Source organism: Ixodes scapularis, unplaced genomic scaffold (genome assembly GCF_016920785.2).
Source record: "Ixodes scapularis isolate PalLabHiFi unplaced genomic scaffold, ASM1692078v2 PGA_scaffold6__148_contigs__length_123643588, whole genome shotgun sequence".
Lineage (NCBI taxonomy): Eukaryota > Metazoa > Arthropoda > Arachnida > Ixodida > Ixodidae > Ixodes > Ixodes scapularis.
The window spans coordinates 37,795,661-37,815,097 of NW_024609881.1; the positions used below are offsets into that span (position 1 = coordinate 37,795,661).

Here is a 19,437-nt window from a genome sequence, read left to right on the forward strand (position 1 = left end):
AAAGAGAAGACATTAGATTTATATAAAAAGTGTCGAACTTTCCTCGTATTGTCCACTCTTCCTGATATACCAAACACTTTGTTTTTATAAAACGTAAATAAATATTGAGCCTAGACCATGTATCTTTATCATTTTGTAACTCTCATTATCGGAGCTCTTTTGTGCTAAGGACACTCTATGGGAACTCATAAATTAAATTTTCTTCGCCTTCGTCCCAGACAAAAAAGTGCGCATTCAACATTTTGAAAATGAATAAAAAATACCAAGTTTTCTTTGTGTTTTTTTTTTTCTGCGCCGATGTTTTTTTTTGCAAAGGAGGAAGAGACAAGGGCATTACGGCGTGATGTAACCTCTTTCCCGTTCAGCTCAACAGCCGTAAAATAATGACGAAGAAAATATCATGCAAAAGCATGATAAACAAAAGTGGTCCTCTGACGACGAGAAATCATAAGAAATACACGCAAACAGCTTCGATAATTTGTCTAAACCATGTCTTGTAAAGTTGATAGTACGACGCAGCTGTACGCCAGGGGTGAACTGTACTTGTTTGTACTCTTCAGTGCGGGGTGCTGGAATAAGCATCAATAGCTTTTACACTATTTTTTCATTTGGTCGTAGTAGGGTCGAGCGCTTGGGATTCTGCAGATAGGCTAGATGCGTTTGCAAAATATTTTTTTTTATAAAATTAGACATGTCAAGAGCTTTCAGATTTATCAATTAATCATTTATCACTGGAGCGATCCAGGCGGCGCTACCCTTACACTTTACGGATCGATAGTAACATGTGTACACACACACAAATTGTTTGCAAATGAAGCTAACCTTAGTTATTTATCATGGACTATCGTGGACACTGTTAGCTATAACACGGAGTGGCGGCCGTCCCTAAAGCCCCTGAATACGGAAAAGTAGCGACATCCTTTGAAGAATGCCGCCTGCTATCTTGGAGCGATCCAGGCGGCGCTACCGTCGACGCGCGAGCGCGAAAGAGCAAAAGATAACTATAAAAGAGTGCATGAGGGACGAGAAGGGAGAAGGAGTGCCTATTCTGTCGGAGTGCAGTGCATGCTATGAGCTCATGCCGCCAATCAAATAACGCCGACTGTGCAACGTCGCGGCTTTCATTGCCTTTCTTTGAGCACATTCTTCGCGGCTGGCACACCGTGACAATGCGCTTTTAGAGTGTGTCCATGTATTTCCGTGTCTTCAAGCCTTTGACTGCGCTCTGACTCAAGTATAGGAAGGCCGTCTGCTATCTTGGAGTGTTCCAGGTGGCGCTACTGTCAACGCACGGGTGCGAAAAAGCAAAACATAAAGATAAAAGGTGTGCGCGTCAAAGGAGGAGGGGGAAGATGTCGCTACCTTTCTTATTCAGGGGCCTTAGCCGTCGCGTACCCCCAGCGCCGGCTAGCTGGCGCCGTCCAAAACTTCGCGCATGCGCCCTGTGGCGGACTCGCTCTCCTCGCCTGCGAGCACGCCCTCGCTTTGTCGTATGCTAGGCGCAGAGCAGACGACGCCACACCAATGGCCAATCTTCGCTGCACACGGTTCAGCGAACCACCGCGCAAGTGGTGCCCACGGTCGATTCTCTGACTCACGGATATGTGACCGCTGGCTATGGACAATCATCATCACTAAATGTAATATCATGGTAGATTACATTTTTTTATGGGACAAACTTGCAGTTACACTCCGTTGTACTTTAGGTCCGAGAGAGCAGTGGACGCTACGAGACGATAGAACCAACCAAGCGACATTGAGTCCCCCGGTGATGCACTCTGTGACGCTGCACCTTTGCCGCTATTTGATTGGCTCTGTCGTTTTGTAGCGTACGTTGCGCTCTGACTTAAAGGGTAACTGCAAAGAAAAAAAAGTTTTTTTTTTTAAATAGCCTAATTGGGACAAGCATGTCAAAAAACAATTTTTCCGCGAGAAAAAACATTTTTTACAGCAATATTTATTGCGTAAGACTCATTTTAGTTTGCGGCTATTTCGTCCGTTTTAAATCGTGCGCCACGAAGTTGTGATTATGTGACGTCAATCCCAAAAGGTTCTCATTGGCTAAGAGTGTGATTGACAGCTTAGATCTTGGTTGTTAAACCTTTGTTATACGTTGCAATTTCCTTTTGAGCGGCATATTTTTACGTTTAAAGAATAACCCATGTGATGAGAGTTATTATTCTTTACAAAAGGTTTACAAGACGGGCACTTCCGTTTGGATTCATACAAACAAAAGCTTCGCCATTCTTTCATGGCCGCCGAAGTCTCTGCTCCCGCCTGTCTCGCCTACCTCGACTAATCGTTTCGCCGAAGTGATCAGTGTTTCGTCGTTTCGTGCTGACCCAGGTGCTTGAGTGAGACTTCTTGAAGTGAAGTAGTGTGTGTTTAGCAGCTGTCGCAGGTGTTAGTGATAGGAAGCGACGCGGGGTTTTGGCTTTCATAGCGCGGTTCTTTCGTTTTCCTCTTTGCTTGCTTAGCGTGCTTTTTTTGTTTTGCTTGTTCGCGTGTGCAAATGCTGACTTTTCGGAGATGTCAGATGCGTGATCCCGACAGTGAGCCTTCCAGCAGCTATGTCGCCCCGAAAGGAATGCTATTTGGCTGGAGGCAGTCGAGCGTTCGCGTAGCGACCGACGTGTCTAGTTGCGTTCTCGTCATATCGCTCTGGAGGCCGTCGAGATTCGCCCCGTGTGCACCTAACGTCCGCGACTAGACAGGAAATAAAAAAGCAGTATGTCCACTACGGAAAAATGGTCTCAGTTCATGCATCTGTAGGCAGGTACGAAATCGTGCCCAAATTTATTCATACCGCACGATGCAACACGTCGCTGTGCAAACGCAGTCCAACACGAAGCATAAAAACGGCAGATTTAGGACAACAATTCGGAGTCCATTGTTCAATTAAAACGACGTAATTTTGTTGAAAACGCCCGCAGCTTTTTACTCACGGTATGCGTCGAAAACTTCCACATTTTGAAACAGAACCAGGCAGGTTTACTTTTAGAAACGCTCCCAGCGTCCTCCGGGACCAGTTTGACTGGATCAGCTGACGACGACGGGACTTAACTGGTTGAACGTCAACCCCACAACAACCAATTTGCGCTCTGTGTTAGCACCGCATTACACACACCACGAACGTTTCAGCTCTGTCGCATCGCCGTGTTGCACCAAACAGAACGAGATCGCCGAAACCAACGCTGCGCTGTCGTGAACCTTGGCTTGTGGTTGCGCACTCGTGGATTCTGTGACTCCCTTCGCTTTCAAAGCGCGCACGACGATTACGAACGATACTTTCCGTCTTCCGGGAACATCACAGGAGCACTTCTCCGGTCACGTCTTCGCTACATGTGCTCGCAAACCGCGTCAAACCAAAACAATACCGCGGCCTGGCGTAGTTGCCAGATCTTGCCGGAAGTCGAGACGCTGCGTCGTTCAACTCCGCAACGCAAGGAGAGTGAGGGGTGGGGCGTACTGGTCTTCCGCGGGGGTCGAAAGAGCGGGAGTTTCAAATGCGGAGAGGTTCTCACTCTACTAAATTTCGTCCTGTGGCGTAAATATTGATAAAAAAAAATCATTTTTTTCGCGGAACATTTGTTTTGTGACATGCTTGTCCCAATTAAGCTGTGTATAAAAAAAAACTTTTTTTCTTTGCAGTTACCCTTTAAGATAAAAGGGATTATAAAAATATATTTCTGTATCCCACCTGCCGCGCTCATACTGGTTTCCAAACGCATGTTATTATAGGAGCTGTGCAACGATTTGAACGTTGAAAGAATTTACATTTTCTGCTTTTGATATTGTTCACTGTGTCACAAATGGCAGAAAACACACCTCCTTTCATCGAAATGTTGCGATTCCGCCGCGTAATAGCGAGGCAAAACTTAGAATATTTCCCGACCTGCAGGCACGAGCGGTGGCCATGAGAAACAAGACGCGTGACGTCGCTTGGGTAGTTGTAAAAAAGATAGCAAGTTGTGTGAATACCAGCTCGATAAAAGGTAACTTTTCTATAAATCTTGTCGTTCCAGCGTATATATAAATGCGTCAAAACCGTGGTATCATCGACAAAACTCTTATTATACGGAGTTTTAGTGGCGCCATCTATCCTAGGTCCACAAAACCGCGAATAGCCGCCAGAAGCCGGAGGGGGGGAGGGGCAGCGCCGTACGGGCAAGGACGGGTATGGCCGGACCCGGATGAGACTTTCCTCCTTTCACCGTATATTTCGCGGGGCGCCCGCCAGCACGTGGTCACGCGGTCGCGAGCGGAGGAGTTCTCGCTGCTCGCTGATGGCTCTAAAGAGAGAACTTTTCCGGAACCCCGCGCCTTCTCAAGTGACGTCACTGCGCACGTGACCCGGAAGACGATGTACGAGTTGAGAGGCGGCAAAAGCCTGGATCTTTTTCATTTTTTTTAAATAAAAACTAGGGTATCCAGGCAAAATCTGTTTCTGTAGTTCACTACAGAAGTGTCAGGCATCAACTTCCACAATCATTTAAGCAAAGCCCTGAAATTGTTGCAAAGCTCCTTTACAGATGCATTGTGCATCTTTAATAAAAAGCAAAAAAGCAAAAAAAAAAAAAGAAAAAAACGTAGACAGGGCTTGTGCCTCATTGACTCTGCAATCTTCCCCAGTAAAAATCTCCTGTTGAAAAGGAGTTCGAAACCAGTTCGTTGTGGCGAGGGCACCAGACGAGCAAAGACGGCTGATAGTCGATCTGTGCGTAAAATTGTATTCTCAGCGAGCGATTGCGGAAATGACTGGAAGGCCGCTGCCTACAGTCAACCGAATTATCCAAGCGTACCGGGACGATGGGCGTATAAGCGACGGCGCATGTAAGGCACGTTCTCGATCTACGACGGTTGAAGAGGACCGGTAGCTGGTTGCTGCTCTGGCAGCAAATTCTTTTCAGTCTGCCTCTGACGTTCGCGAAACACCAGGCGTAGAGATAAGCGACCGCACGGTTGCGGCGGAAATCGCAGAAGCTGGGCTGTCAAGCCGATCCGCGGCCCAAAAGCCACGTGTCACCGACGACAACAAGCGTGATCACCTCCGATTTGCTGCCGACCACGCGATGTGGACCACGGACGACTGAGGACAGGTGGTCTTCACTGCGAGTCTACCTTCACGACTCGGTGGGACCAGCGACCACGAGTATGGCGACCCGGCTACTGCCGGTAACGGTTTATTTGAGTCGAATGCTAATTATCTTGCCCCTAAGCACCATACTGTTGCGTTGTTGCTGCAATTAAGTAGTTTAAAATTTGTTTTTTTACAAATACCACCCCAACTTTGTGCAACAAGTCGCTGCTAGTGACCGCAGCGCCGTAATGTTTGGGGAGCCATTTCCCGAAACAGACTCGGGCCACTTTTCAGGATCGAAGGAAGTTTGACATGTCAAAGTTACTGCGACATACTCGACCACGTTTTGCTTCCCTATGTCCTGGACGGCCCATTCCGTGACAGGGTCTATGTGCTCCAGCAGGACTTGATCCCAACCCACACGGCCCACAAATTCCGCGACCTTCAGGAAGAACGCTGCGTCAACGTGCGTCCATGGCACCAAGGGTGCGGAACTCCACAGTATTGAACACGTTTGGGGCGCATGAAGACAGCGATGGCGCGGCGCCCACTCCATAGCCCCACTGCCGACGACCTGTGGCGCCTCGTCCAGGAAGAGTGGGAGAGGCTCCGCAACGAAAGGTACTTCGTTCCCCAGCTCTATGATACCATTACCCTACCATCATGGATGAGAGCTGTGGTCGACGGCAACGGAGTGATGACACGACATTAAAGGGGCCCTACAAGGACTTTTAGAGCGCAGCTCTTAGGCGGCCGTTTCCGGCTTGAGCGGCGTCGGCGTCGCCGTCGGCGTAACCGCGAGGTCGCGTGACCCCCCAAGGTCACACGACCCTCAAGGTCACGTGACACTTAAGGTCACGTGACTCCCAGAGGACAAGTAACCCCCCAAGGTCACGTGACCCCAGAGGTCATGTAACCCCCAAGGTCAGGCGACTCCCCAAGTCACGTGACCCCCCGGAGGTCACGTGGCCCCTCTCCCCGAGTTCACGTGATCCCCTTTCCTCCCCCCGATGTCACGTGACCTCCCCCCCCCCCCGAAGTCACGTCACCCCCTCCCCCGAGATCAGGGGACCCCCCGGAGCATATTCAAGAATGAGGGGAGGAGGAGGAGAAGGAGGAGGAGGAGTAGGAGGGGTCTGCCCTCCCCTCAGTACCCTTCCCTCCTCCTCCTCAAGAGCTGCGCTCCCATTCGGTGTTAGAGGGAGTTGTAAACGGCTTTCACTTTTTTACTGTTTTTTTTTTAATTTGCACCAAACCTGAGCGCACGGAACGTAGTAACGTAATGAAGCTTTGTTTTCACAAAATTCGCTTTATTTTAAAGTCATAGGCAAATTAAAATTACAAAAAACAAGAAAAAAATAACCTCCCTCATGACGTCCTTGGTTGCTTGAGTGGCCGTGAACCGGGGTAGTGGGCTCATCGCGAACGCGCATGGCTGCCGCACTGCGTGTCGACGGCGCGAGAGGGCGCCACTAAAGCATGTTCTGGATAGGCTGCATGCAGCGGGCAGCCAGAGCGGCTATCATTGCATCTGCTGCTAGATTAAATACTAATTCGGCATAACACTTCATTGGCCACAAACGACAGCAAACACGGGGTAAAGATCAGTTCAAAATGGGAGCCACTTTGCGCTGCCATACCGCAAAAGGGCCAAACCGCAAGACAAAGCTTCTCGCTGATGGCCTTCGGAACGATCGGAGCAGGTCGGACCCTTCTGTTCTTAGTACCGCCGCGCCGCCACGTACATCCGGGACCTTTCCGTGTCGGCGCCTGATCCCACTACTCCTTTCTAGTATGCGCTGCCTTTTCCACCGCTTGGTGTCGGGTATGTCGACGGGTCATTTCTTGTTTCCGTACTTTATGAACTGCATTCGTTAATTTTCTGATCTAAAACACTGAACAAAAACTACTTTTATAAATAATTGAAACGGTTCGCGCCACTTATATTTTGTATTTCGAATAAAAAGAAGTTTTTAGCGGCTCTGACCAGTACTGAGCCCAGGACCAAAGACGTCACATTTTGCGCACTTTCGGTACCACGAGTCGCCATCGTCGGTGGAGGGGTTTTTCTGCGTCGTCCGGTTAAAATATGACGCACTGATATTTAGTTACCCTCTCCGTGCCCGCTGGCTTGCCCGAACCCCAAAAGACGTGGAAACCGCAAAAAAGGTAGAGGCTTAAATATGATTGCAGGGCCCCTTAAGGATGTCGCCACTAACCGCACCGCGCCATTTGACTTATTGCTTGCACAGACTGGAAAAATATAACCTTGTCTTGCAACATCCTTGAAAGTCCTTTTTTTCGATATGTTTTCCGCAGGACGAATCTAACAAGTCAGTTATGTTTTTTATGTCGTTTAAACCGTTATTCATCAGTTGTGAAATTATTTATTTTATGTGCAAAATATATTTGTATAGATCATAACACGTTAATTTAATCATTGGTAACGATGTTTTCGATAGACTCCTATAAGTACCCTCTATTTATTAACTGAAAGAAATGGCTGTAAAGAAATAAATTGCTTTATCTAACGCAGTGTGAAAACTTACTTTCATATTCCGCGTTTTTAAACCAGACTGGGAAGCATTCTAAAGAAGAAAAAAAAACAAAAAAAAAAAAAAACAACCGTCAGTATATGAAAGCGTTTAGGCTACCGTCATGCCTAGCTTACATTATCCGTAGCCCGGTTGGTTACGGTCACGGGTTGTTTGGCAGACACGTTTTCGTCAGTCCGGGAATCATCCGCAGCGCAAGATCCGCCACGAAACCGTGTTCAGCAAAGATTGGTAATCGCTGTGGCGTCGTCTGCTCTGCGCCTAGCAGACGACAAAGCGAGGGTGTGCTCGCAGCAGAGTGTTGAGCCGGAACCGAACCGAAGCGAAATCCGGAACCGAGCTGTTATTTTTAGCCGAACTGGCTAAAAATGACAGTTCTTTCACAAAATCGTGAAAGAGACGACATGTTGGAGGGTGGCATTGCGAAAAAATAGTGGGATGGACTTGGAGTTTAGGTTGATCTGAATCAAGATTAGCGCAGCGGTGTATTGATAAAAGGCGACAACACAGTCAGTCATTCATGGCTATTTTGGTTAACAGTGAATGATAGAGCCTACTTTTGTTTCAGCATGTAACTATTCGAAACAACACGATAATTACGATCTGATTAGGCAGTGTCAAGGCCTCCTCGTAGACTTCCGTGGAACGAAGCAGAACGCCAAAGTTGGATACGCTTCGTTCTTTATCTTGGCTTGCGATGATCGATCAGGATCATCCAAATGGCGTAAAAATCGTTCATTGATGTTACGTCGTTTTAGAGCACAGCTCCTCGGCGCCCGTTTCTGAGTTAAGCGGCGTAGGCGTAACCGCGCGTTGCATTAAGGGCTGTTTCACAAAATAACGTCACAAGTGACGTCACGTATGTCGCCATGTGTGACGTCACGAGGGTAAAATTTTCCCGCAAAATGTTGCGATAAAAGTTTTTGCCAAGTTCGGCGGAAAATTTTTCCGCTAAATTTAGAGGAAATTTTTTACCCGTGTGACGCCACGTGATATCACACCCAAAATTTCGGATGACATGTCATGTGACTTCACACGTCAATTCTGCGGGAAAATTTCCCGGCTAAATTTAGCGGGAAATTTAGCGAAATTTTTACGTTAAGTTGGATGGGAAAAGGCGACGAGGATGGGAGGGTACGGAGGGGGTGCAGCTGGCATACCCACCCCTTCGTACCCTTCCTCCCTCCCTCTCAAGAGCTGCGCTCCAATTCGGCATTACAAAGAATCGTAAACGTCTAATTGTTTTAACGTGTTTTTATTAAGGGGTATCGGTGGCCGAGTGGGGCACGGCCACCAGATCGGAGTGCGTGGAGAAAAAGCTCGCGCTGAAGAACCCAGTGATCTGAGCTCAATCCCTAGCCCTGCCGGAAGAACACACTTCCAATGAAGTGAGTTCGGGGAGCACGCTACTCTCGCTCCGGTAGACCGAGTGTGTAATCTCGATAGCAGTGTTCAAGGAGTAAAAATAAAAGAATTATCGCTGCGTCAAATTACTATTCTTTTAAAAGGATTAATATTAGATGAGCAATTGTTTTCTGTTGGCACGAAAGTAGTGCATTGTAAAAAAAAACAAGCGGCTAATCTAGTTTCCAGCCTTGGCCCCTGCGCGACGGCTAGCGACGGCCAGGAGGCACCTGCAAGACTCCACCAGGAATCTGAATGTGGCAGGAGAGACGCGAAAGGCTTACTTGAAATGGAACTCGCTCAAATGGGGCAAGCTGTCTTCGAACCACCGTTCGTTCCTCTGGAAAGTCCGCCTTTCTCGACTGATATCGGGTAGGTTGTTAGTCATGAGAGCGGCTATGGTGAAGGCATTGTCCTGCAGCTGCTGATCGATGTCACTTGAAATTCTTACCTGTGCGTCGTCATTCAGGTCCACCTGCCTCTCTTCTGAAAGGCTTTATGCTCTCACGGAGAAAAGTTCCCCAACCAGGCGCTTCCACTGTCCAACATCGCGGATATCGCCCTCCAGCTCGTCCTCCACACACTCCATGATATTTCGTTGTGGCGAGTGGCGAGTGGCCGAGTGGGCTCGCGCACATCAGCTTGGAGCACGCTGAGCGAAAGCTCGCGCTGTAGAACCCTGGAATTCTGGGTTCAACCCCTACCTCTGCATCTTTTCGATCTATACTCCGTTTCACCTTATGTTTTACCGCAGACAAGGCTAGAAGCTCGAGCTCATAGCATTGGGAGCTGCTCTTAACGCACGAGAGCTTGTGCCGCCAATATTTGCCCTAGAGCAAGGAGCTCGCGCTTGTAGCCTTTCCTACGGTACATCATAAGGTGAAACAGGGTATAGGGAGTATTCACTGGTTGCCATATCCGTGTGCGCTGCTGCTCAGCGCGTGCTGATGGCGAGCTTCCGCAGTCCTTTCGGAGCGTGCATTTAGCACAATCGAGGTTGCCGGTCTTAGCAGGCCATTAATGTGGGCTCGTTCTGAACATGCGCTCTAAACATCGCCCTCAGATAAGGCGTCCAGTGAATACCTCCTATAGATGAGCATCGTACCGCCGTGCGGACGTGTATCACTGGCTTGTAATGGCTGATCGTAATGATCAAATTGGATTTAAAGTGAGATTAAAGGTCGTGACTTAGCGCAACAATGTGTGGTAACGTGTTCCTAATAAGACGACGAAGTTATTTATGAAAAAAAAAATGCGTATGCACTGTAATAGTTTGCGTGCCCATTACTTACCCATCGTTATTGCCATCATTTTGGAGTGACACTAAGTTTTCCCGTGTAGCACCAACACACTTCAAGCGTGTTTCGACGGGTTGAAGTGCACTCGCTTGTATCGACATAAACTAGGCCGTCTGACGGGGGTATTAAAGATATACATATTAAGTAAATGCACCACAAAATAATCTGAAATATGTCCTGCAATTCTTTTCCCCCGTTTTTATCTCCGATAGGCACGTCTATGAGTGATTTGGGGGGAACGTTAACCAAATATCTTATTTTGAAGCTCATTTAAATAACATATGTGTTCCTGGCAGGTATTCAACTTCGCAAACATATAAACGTATGTTGATCCTTTTATGTGATGAACAAGAATTCGATGTGTCTGTGGGCTGGACGAAAACAAAATTCACAGTGGCGCATGGCGGAAGTATGACGATTGCGGACGCAGGCCGTCAGAAAGAGACCAATTAAGAAGCTGTAATGTCGGGCAGAGTATGAAATACTACTGTGTCATATTTAACAAAAAATATAAAAAGTAGCAATGGTGATGTCGATTTGCAAATTGAATTGACCGGCACCTTGACAAGAACAAACATCAAACGCCAAGCTATGTCAAAAATGTTTCCTTCGGTACGCGCTATTTTAGGCCAGGTCTGACCTTAGTACGAATGTCACTCTTTTCTTCATGAATTCGCCTGCATCACGGAGCTGAGTGTAAACTATACTGGTCAGGAAAGCAAGCGTTTTGATTTTCGCTCAGTGTTCCTCTAAAATGTAGTCTGAAAGGGTGTTTCCTGAATTTTTCCTGGTATTTTCAAAATAATATTGCTTTTGGCTCACTTGCGTTGCCATCATATATATTGTAAAACGTACTTTGTAAACTAGATTTCAAGATATATTAGATGAGGATGTGCTCATTTCATCATCTTATGCAGCGTAATAAATTCCTAAGCTCAAGCTAAGTTCAAGAGCACAGCAAGATTCCACTTTTAATACTCCGACGTAAAGTTGTAGCACTGACGGGTATTTTAGGTGACCTACCCAACTGATAACCTTTAGGTTCAGGTAAAATATATGCGACTGTGGTAAGAAAAAAAAACAAAAAAACGTTGAGTCATATATGTTAACCCTTACAAAAATCTGTAGTTAAATTCTTTTGAATTTTTGTTGAAAATTTTCTGGAGTCCTATTGAATTTCTTTTTAAACTTTTTTGATTTTTCTTAGACTTTGTTTTGACAACTTATTTAACTCCTAGTTAAAATTGGCCACTTAAATTTTTTAGAATTCCTTCTTACATACATTCTTTTGAATTCCTTCTTACATACATTCTTTTGAATTCCTTCTTACATAAATTTTGTTGAACTCCTTTTGACAAAACCGCAGACTAACGTTTAAAAAAAACACTAAATTTTTTAATATATTTTTTTTAATTTCGTTAGGAAATAGTGTCTTTTTGATACATACACATCCCACAAATAAGCAATGTAAACAAACACAAACACCATCAAGCACTCAACACCAGAAACACAGTCCTGTTGGCAGCACCAGAGCCTTATATAGCCTACATATTGAAGGTAATCATTTGGCCGGTGACCACCTCAGCACTTACTAAGTTTCCAAGTCTCCGGTCTCCTTCTCGAAAGTCTGTCCAAGGAAAGACAGTGTTTCGAAGTTCGTGGACTCTATCTCTTACTAAAAAGCATTGGTACAACTAATAATAATTTCGTGTAGTCGCTAAAACAACGTCCACAAAAACGGCTCATAGAACAAATGTTTATCGCTTCTCTGAATAGCAGCACTCGGGACGAAGCCAGTCAAGGCGGTTGCTCCACTTTAATATAGTTATTTTGCTCTTCTTTACTAGTTGAATAGGGTCAATAATGCAACGATTGTCATTTACAAAGTGAGAACGGCAGGGCGTGTTTTTCGAACGCCTGCCCTCCAGCACGCGCCCCATGCCTTCCGTCGTGCTTTGACTGCGCAGTCGAGCTCGAGTGGCGCGAGACGTCAAAGAGTTGTCAAGGATAGAAGGCTCGCGCTGGAGGCAGGAGAACGGAAGCTCCTCCCTATGGTTCTCAACTTGTCAGAGACTATTGAGAAACTTAGTGACTTTTGACATTGAGTCAAGATGTATTATGTTCAATAAAAAGTCAACAGAAAGTCTGTAGCTTTTCTTTTGACACTGGCTACAGAAAGTCAACTGAATAATTTAAACACGAAGTAAATAGAACGTCTGCAGTATTTCTGATAACACATTCAACAGGAAGTCAACAGAAAAAAAATCCAACGTAGAGTTAATAGAAAGTCAATAGATAAATCATAAAAAAAGTTTCAACACAAAATCAACAAACTTTTTGTTGACCATGTCAACAGGAAGTCAGTCAAAATAAAGTAATCAAAGTGAACAAGAAGTCAACACATTTTCAATAAAAAGTAGAAAAAAAAAAAACATCCGTCATATCGGACCCCGCACACAACCGCAGACCAAATAAAATAATAAAAAAATGTCTCTTTTTTAAAATATTATAAAGAAATAATGTCAATAGGTTTTATTTTTATTTTTTAGAAAATAAGCTACAAAAAACGTTGTTACAACTTCTTTTTATTTTTTTATAAATAAGTCTTCAAAACAAAATCTATTGTTTTTCCTTTTGAATTTTTTTAGAAAATAATCTACAGAAAAACGTCTTTACAAGTTCTTTTTAATTTTTTTATAAATAAGTCTACAAAACAAAATCTATTATTTTCCTTTTGAATTTTTTTAGAAAATATCCTATAGAAAAACGTCTTTACAAGTTCTTTTTAATTTTTTTTATAAATAAGTCTATAAAAAAATTCAATATTTTTTCTTTTGAAAGTTTTTTGACAATAGTCAAAACAAAGTGTGTTTATAAAGGAATTCAGTAGGATCGCGGGAAGTCAATATGAAGTCTAAAAAAATTAAAAAGAATGTTGAGACCCGTTTTTGTAAGGGAACCTACCTTTTCTTTCACTGTTTTATTGAAATTAAATAACACAATATATATTTTACCTGAAAATAAAAGGGAATTTTACAAATGATAAAAAAGCTATAGAGATACCGTTTCACTGCTGAAATACTGCCTATTGCAAAAAAAAAAAAGAAAAGCAGAAAATATATCCTCAATTTTGCGGTTCAATCCGGTTTAAACCAGTTCGAACCGTTATTTTTTGCTCCCCGGAACTTAACCGGAGCTGAACCGAAAGCCGTGAACACGAACCGGAACCGAGCCTATAAACATTTCGATTCGACACCGTGGCTCGCAGGCGGGAAGTGTGAGTCCGCCACACGGCGCATGCCCGCAGTTTCAAACGGCGCCTGCTAGGCGGCGCTAGGGTACGGGACGGCCGCCGCCGCCGTCTTATAGCCAACAGTGTCCATGATAGTACACGTAAGAACTTGAACTTTTGATTATCGAAAATTGTATATGTATACACCAAATAACATTATAGTTCACCCTTTCAGTTATGCCATTAAACAAAAAACTTGTTAATATAAATATGCGAATTGCTAAAATTCCTGATTATTTCTTCTGTAATTAATACAGGTATCTAAAAAGGGCGTCATATTTAAAATGATGTAATAATAATATTGTTTGCACAAAAAAAGTACCAAAAACGCAGCCCTGGGAACACAAGAAGTGACACTTGCAGAAACACATGCTTTGCCATTTATTACAGCACATTGCTGTCGCTTGCTTAAATATAGTCTCTTCGCTAAGCCACTCTTTCGCTGTCAAGTAAACGTGAGCAAAGTTTATACAATAAGAAGTCATAGTTCACAGCATAAAATATTCCCAAGAAATCCAAAACAAACTGCCACCTCATTTTCAATATCGATAGCGCCAGTTTAAACGTGAAAGAACGTCGACATGTAAAGTCATTAGACGCTGTAGAACACAATCCGTGAGGATTTCGTATAAAACAAAAATCGTTAAAATGAAAGTCTGTACTGTGTTTACTATAATAACGTGCTCCAACGATGCAAATAGGAATAGCGCACTGATAACAAAGATGAGTTAGATGCAGAGCAGAGATGCGTTGGACTTCAACTGAATATCCAATGAACAGCATTAATAATAAAATATTCAGTTGATGTGCAGCGCATGTCCCGTCTGCACGTTCCCAGTCATTGTAACTTGTACACTGCTTACAGTTTATCGTGAACCAAGTTGCAGTCATCGCAAATTCGATAAATAATTTTGTGTCATAAGTACATTAATAAAATGTATCTATAATTTTTGGCATGTTCATTGGTTCCTGACCTGTGTTGAGTCAATCGTTTTTTGTTTTTTTTTTCAATCTGGTGAAATATTTTTTTTTGGTTTCATAAGGATTTTTAAAACGAAACAGTGAAATTGTTTGCCAGGTGGTCAGAACAGTATTACATATATTCCGTTTCCGAAGAATGTGTGACATCGAACGGTTTTATTTCTCAAATGTCAAACTAAAAATATACGCCACCTTTATTCAAACTTGAACATACTATCAACCCTCTACTGCGGTTACTTCTTCTCAAATACTTTTGGGGGTGAACTGTTAGCATATAAACACTTTTACAAGAGCGCACACAGTATTTCAGCTTAAACCTTCTTGCAATTAACATTTATTGACTTGTTAAGTTCATCCTAAATTAATTCCACTTTTATTTTTATCTGTGCATCAACCGGTCACGTTCAAGTGCGCAAGAAACTTTCCTAAAATTCTATTGTTAAAAAGCTACTTTGTCCATCCGTTTCATGCGTCGAAGTCACTTTAGTGAGCTTTAAAGGGGAACATTTCACAGACTCTCAGTATGTTGACCGAAAACAATAACGCTTATGAGGGGGTCATGAAACGCGCTTTCATCTTAACATTAAACGGCGCGCTGCGTCGGCTATTTGCTCACGCTGCAGATTACTTTAACATCGATCAAAGCCTCCTCTATATTCACAAATCATGGCAGTTCGACGACGAAGCCATAGAGTGCCCGGTCGTAGATTTGGAGTGCGCCAGGATCTGGTAGCACAGAGCATTTCACGGGGAACCTGGACGTCACCGCGCAGCTTTTGCAGAGGCCAGGACGCTAAACATGGTTTTTCAATCCGGACGAGAAAAGAAGCTTTAGTGCAAGGAACGCGAGGAGCGGCGGACATTCCATCTCTCGGGAGAAGTGTGTTTCGCCGTCTCGCCGCAGCGGGCCGCCCGTCACGTGGCTCTCCTCACATCCGTTGTCTGCCGCTCTCCCTTTTAATTTCCGCGGCCGCTTTTCGTGGCGATCCGCCAGGCTTTGTCAGTATAGGGGATGCTATGGATAGATATATGTCGACACCGTGCGCGTCGCAGCTTCCAGGTAAATGTTCTTTTCGGGTTGGTTGCAAGCGGCGCCTCCAGAAAAATCTTTCGTAAACAGCTGGTTGTAGCCTGCAGTGGGCCCGGTTTTCCATGCTTCTTTCTAAGACACATGCTTGTTAGTGAAGTCGTTTCTTGTATGTGCTGCGTCATGTATCACTTGTACCTTCCGCTACACGTGTTGCTTAGAAACAACTTTGTGATTGAATGTAGCTTTGTAGTTTAGCGCGGTGAATGCAGTGTTCCCAGCAAAAAGAACATGCGGCGGGAAGAAAAAAATGGGCACGTTTTTCTTCCTTGTATAATTACAAGACAATAAAAGGTCATTCGATTTGAGCTGCAATGTCTTGTTTCTGAAATCGAAGCACACTGGGTAACCAGCATATCTCTGCAGATCACATTCATTCAATGGGGCGCGAGTTGCGGGGTACAACTTTTTAGTCAAAGCAGACTAAAATCACATATTGAATATTTAGTGGCTCGGGACCAAAATTATAGTATATGCTTCCAGTTTCAGTAGTCTAAATTCAAGGGCGCGACATTCAGCCTCAAGGGTCTAATTGATCTGGCGCGTCATTTCGTCCTATGAATCTCAATGCAAGGGCGCAATATTTGGTCCCAGGTGTATAAATGTAAGGCCGAAATATTGTCACCGGGTGGTGTCCAAAAACAATAGATAAATAGGAATAAATAAACGCGTAATGGTGGCGAACTTGTGCCAAAAATAAAAGGGTACAAAAGATAATAACAGAGCGTCGCGGGCGTCGAAGTGGGCGTAACAGCAGAGTCGAACGCTGGGGCTAGACTGATTCCGGCTAGCCACGCGGAGCCGCTTTTCTACATGCGTGGGCTCCTGGAGCATTCGGCGTAGAAGGTTCGGCGCCTAAAACATTCTAACCTCGAATCAGAACATTCTAACCTCGATCATATCGGCGATTGTCTTGTTGAGTCGCTGCGTCAGACCGTTGGTCTGCTGGTGGTACGCAGTGGTGCGGCGATGGCTGGTGTGACTGAGCCGGAGGATTTCTTGGGTCATCTGTGCCATGAACGATGATCCGCGATCTGTAATCAGAACATCGGGAGCGCCGTGCCGGAGGATGATGGACTCGATGGAAAACTTGGCGACTTCCACGGGAGTCCCTGAAGGAAGGGCTTTCGTTTCGGCGTACCGCGTGAGATAATCTGTGCCGACGATCATCCAGCGGTTTCCCGACGTTAACGGCGGAAAAGGGCCAAGTAGGTCCATTCCGATCTGCTGGAACGGTGCGGTCGGGGGAGCAATCGGCTGCAGGAGACCTCCCGGCTTCGTCGGCGGTTTTTTACGTCGCTGGCACTCGTGGCACGATCCGGTGTAGAGGTGGACGGCTTTGGGGAGCTTTGGCCAGTAATACTTTTCACGAATACGGGCCAGTGTTCCGCTGTAACCGAGGTGTCCCGACGTCGGATCGTCGGGAAGTGCTTGTAATATCTCCTCCCGAAGGTCGGTCGGGATTACCAGCAAGCACCGTGTGTTGTTGTCGCCGAAGTTCTCTTTCTAGAGTACACCTTGTCGAATGGCGAAGGTCGGAAGTACTCGTGAGAATACACGTGGCACAGTACTCCTGACCCCTTTCACGTGCTCGATTAAGGCGCGCAGCTCAGGATCATCCCGTTGACGTCGTGCCATGTCGTCGGTGTTCACCGCTCCTAGGAAGCACTCGTCGTCATTGTCGTCGCTGCAGCCGGAAGGGGTTTCGACGGGGGCTCTGGACAGGCTGTCGGCGTCGCTGTGCTTGCGGCCTGACTTGTAGACCACTGTCATGTTGAACTCTTGCAGGCGGAGACTACATCGAGTGAGGCGTCCTGACGGGTCCTTTAGGTTCGCAAGCCAGCAGAGCGAGTGGTGGTCCGTGACTGCACGGAACGGGCTCCCGTACAAGTAAGGACGAAACTTCGTGATTGCCCATACGACCGCAAGGCATTCTTTCTCAGTCGTGGAGTAATTTTTCTCCGCCTTGGACAGTGTCCGACTTGCGTAAGCGATAACTCGCTCGGCGCCCTCTTGCACTTCCGTCGGGCCTTGGCAGCGTAGCTCAATGTCGGGCTTTTGGTCCTTCGTCGGGCCATGGCAGCGTAGCTCAACGTCGGTTCCTCCGGTGCCACAGTGGTGACGGGAACCTCTGGTTTGAGCGCCCGATGCACTTCTTCTCGGACAGCCTCGGCGATGGAAAGTGTTGGCGGACGGCTGGTGGTTGGCAGCAACCTTTGCAGTTCCTCCCGGATGACCTCCCAGATACTTTCGCGGATGTCCGTACCAGGAGCGTTTTCGCCGCTAAGCAGCGCGGTTGCAGTGACGCTTGGATGCCGCTGGTAGTGGGAAGCGCGCGCTTGGAGGGCGCGCTCGATGTTTGTCGCCTCGGTGACGAAGGCGTCAACGGTTGCCGGCGGGTTGCGGACGAAGCCTCCGAAGATGTCGTCCCTCACCCCGGGCATGAGGATTCGTAGCTTCTTCTGTTCTGTAGCCCGGGGGTCGGCGCGGGCGCTCAGGCGCAGAACATCCTCTACGAAGCCGGTGACACTCTCGTTGGGGCCCTGGGTCCTGGTTTGCAGTAGGTCCTCGGCTCTCTCTCGGCGGTGGTGTTTGACAAATGTAGCCTTCAGATCGGTCTTGAAAATGTCCCCCGACGTCAAGGAGGACTCATGGGTCTAGTACCAGTGCTTAGCGGTCCCCTCCAGGGAAAAATAGACGTTGTGGAAGCGCTGCTCGTTGGTCCAGCCATTGTGGCGGGCAACGCGTTCATACTGGTCAATCCAGTCTTCGACGTTTTCGTAGAGTTCACCGTGGAAGGGGGCAGCCGTCCGCGGTGCAAAGGGCATGGAGATGACAGGAGAGGCGGCGAGGGCTTGCGACTGGTTGGCCATCGCCGTCTTCCTCGGCCTGGGCTTGTCCGGCAGCAGACCCAATTCAGGGGACTGACCTCTTGTACGACGACTTCTTCGGACATCGGCGTCTTCGGCGAAGGGTAGTCTTGCGGGGCTGAGCACGTCGCTTGGCCGGGATGTCCTTGAAGGGGTACGATTAACGGGCATAGAATGGAGTACCCCGGCCTCCACCAAAATTTCAAGGGTGGTGACCGAAAAAAACAATAAATAAACTGGAAGAAATAAACGTTTAATGTGGCGAACTTGTGCCAAAAATAAAAGGGTACAAAAATAATAACAGAGCGTCGCGGGCGTCGAAGTCGGCGTCACAGCAGAGTCGAACGCCGTTAGGAGACTGACTCCGGCTTGACACGTGGAGCCGCTTTTGTACACGCGTGGGCTTCTGGAGTATTCGGCGAAGAAGGTTCGGCGCATAGAACATTCTAACCTCGAATCAGCCAAGACGGTTCTCGAATTTACCAGAATACCAGTCTGCCGGAGTAAACAAAAAGATGCGCCGCTCCCAGGAATCGAACCCTGGCTTTTCGCGTGGGAGCCAGCCCTTACAAAAATTTTTAATGAATTTCATTTGACAGTTTATGGAGTCTACTCATTACATCTTTTCGAGTCTCAATAGAAATGCAAACGAGTTTTGTAACGAGTCCGTAAGGAGTTTACGAAAACTATTGGCCACCGCGTTCCAATTGATGTTTCGACAAAGCTACCGCATAAAGTTTCCAATGTATTTCATATGAATATAATTTGAAAGTCTATTGACACCGTTTCGAGTCTGTGTTGAAAAACAATTGATTTTTTGTAACGAGTCCCTAAGGAGTTTACGAAAACTATTGGCCACCGCGTTTCAAT

General features: G+C 46.1%; 1 pseudogene; it reads right to left on the reverse strand.

Moving 5' to 3' along the window:
• Positions 1 to 482: 482 nt before the first annotated feature.
• Positions 483 to 18,636, reverse strand: LOC115323395 (annotated as a pseudogene).
• Positions 18,637 to 19,437: the final 801 nt, after the last annotated feature.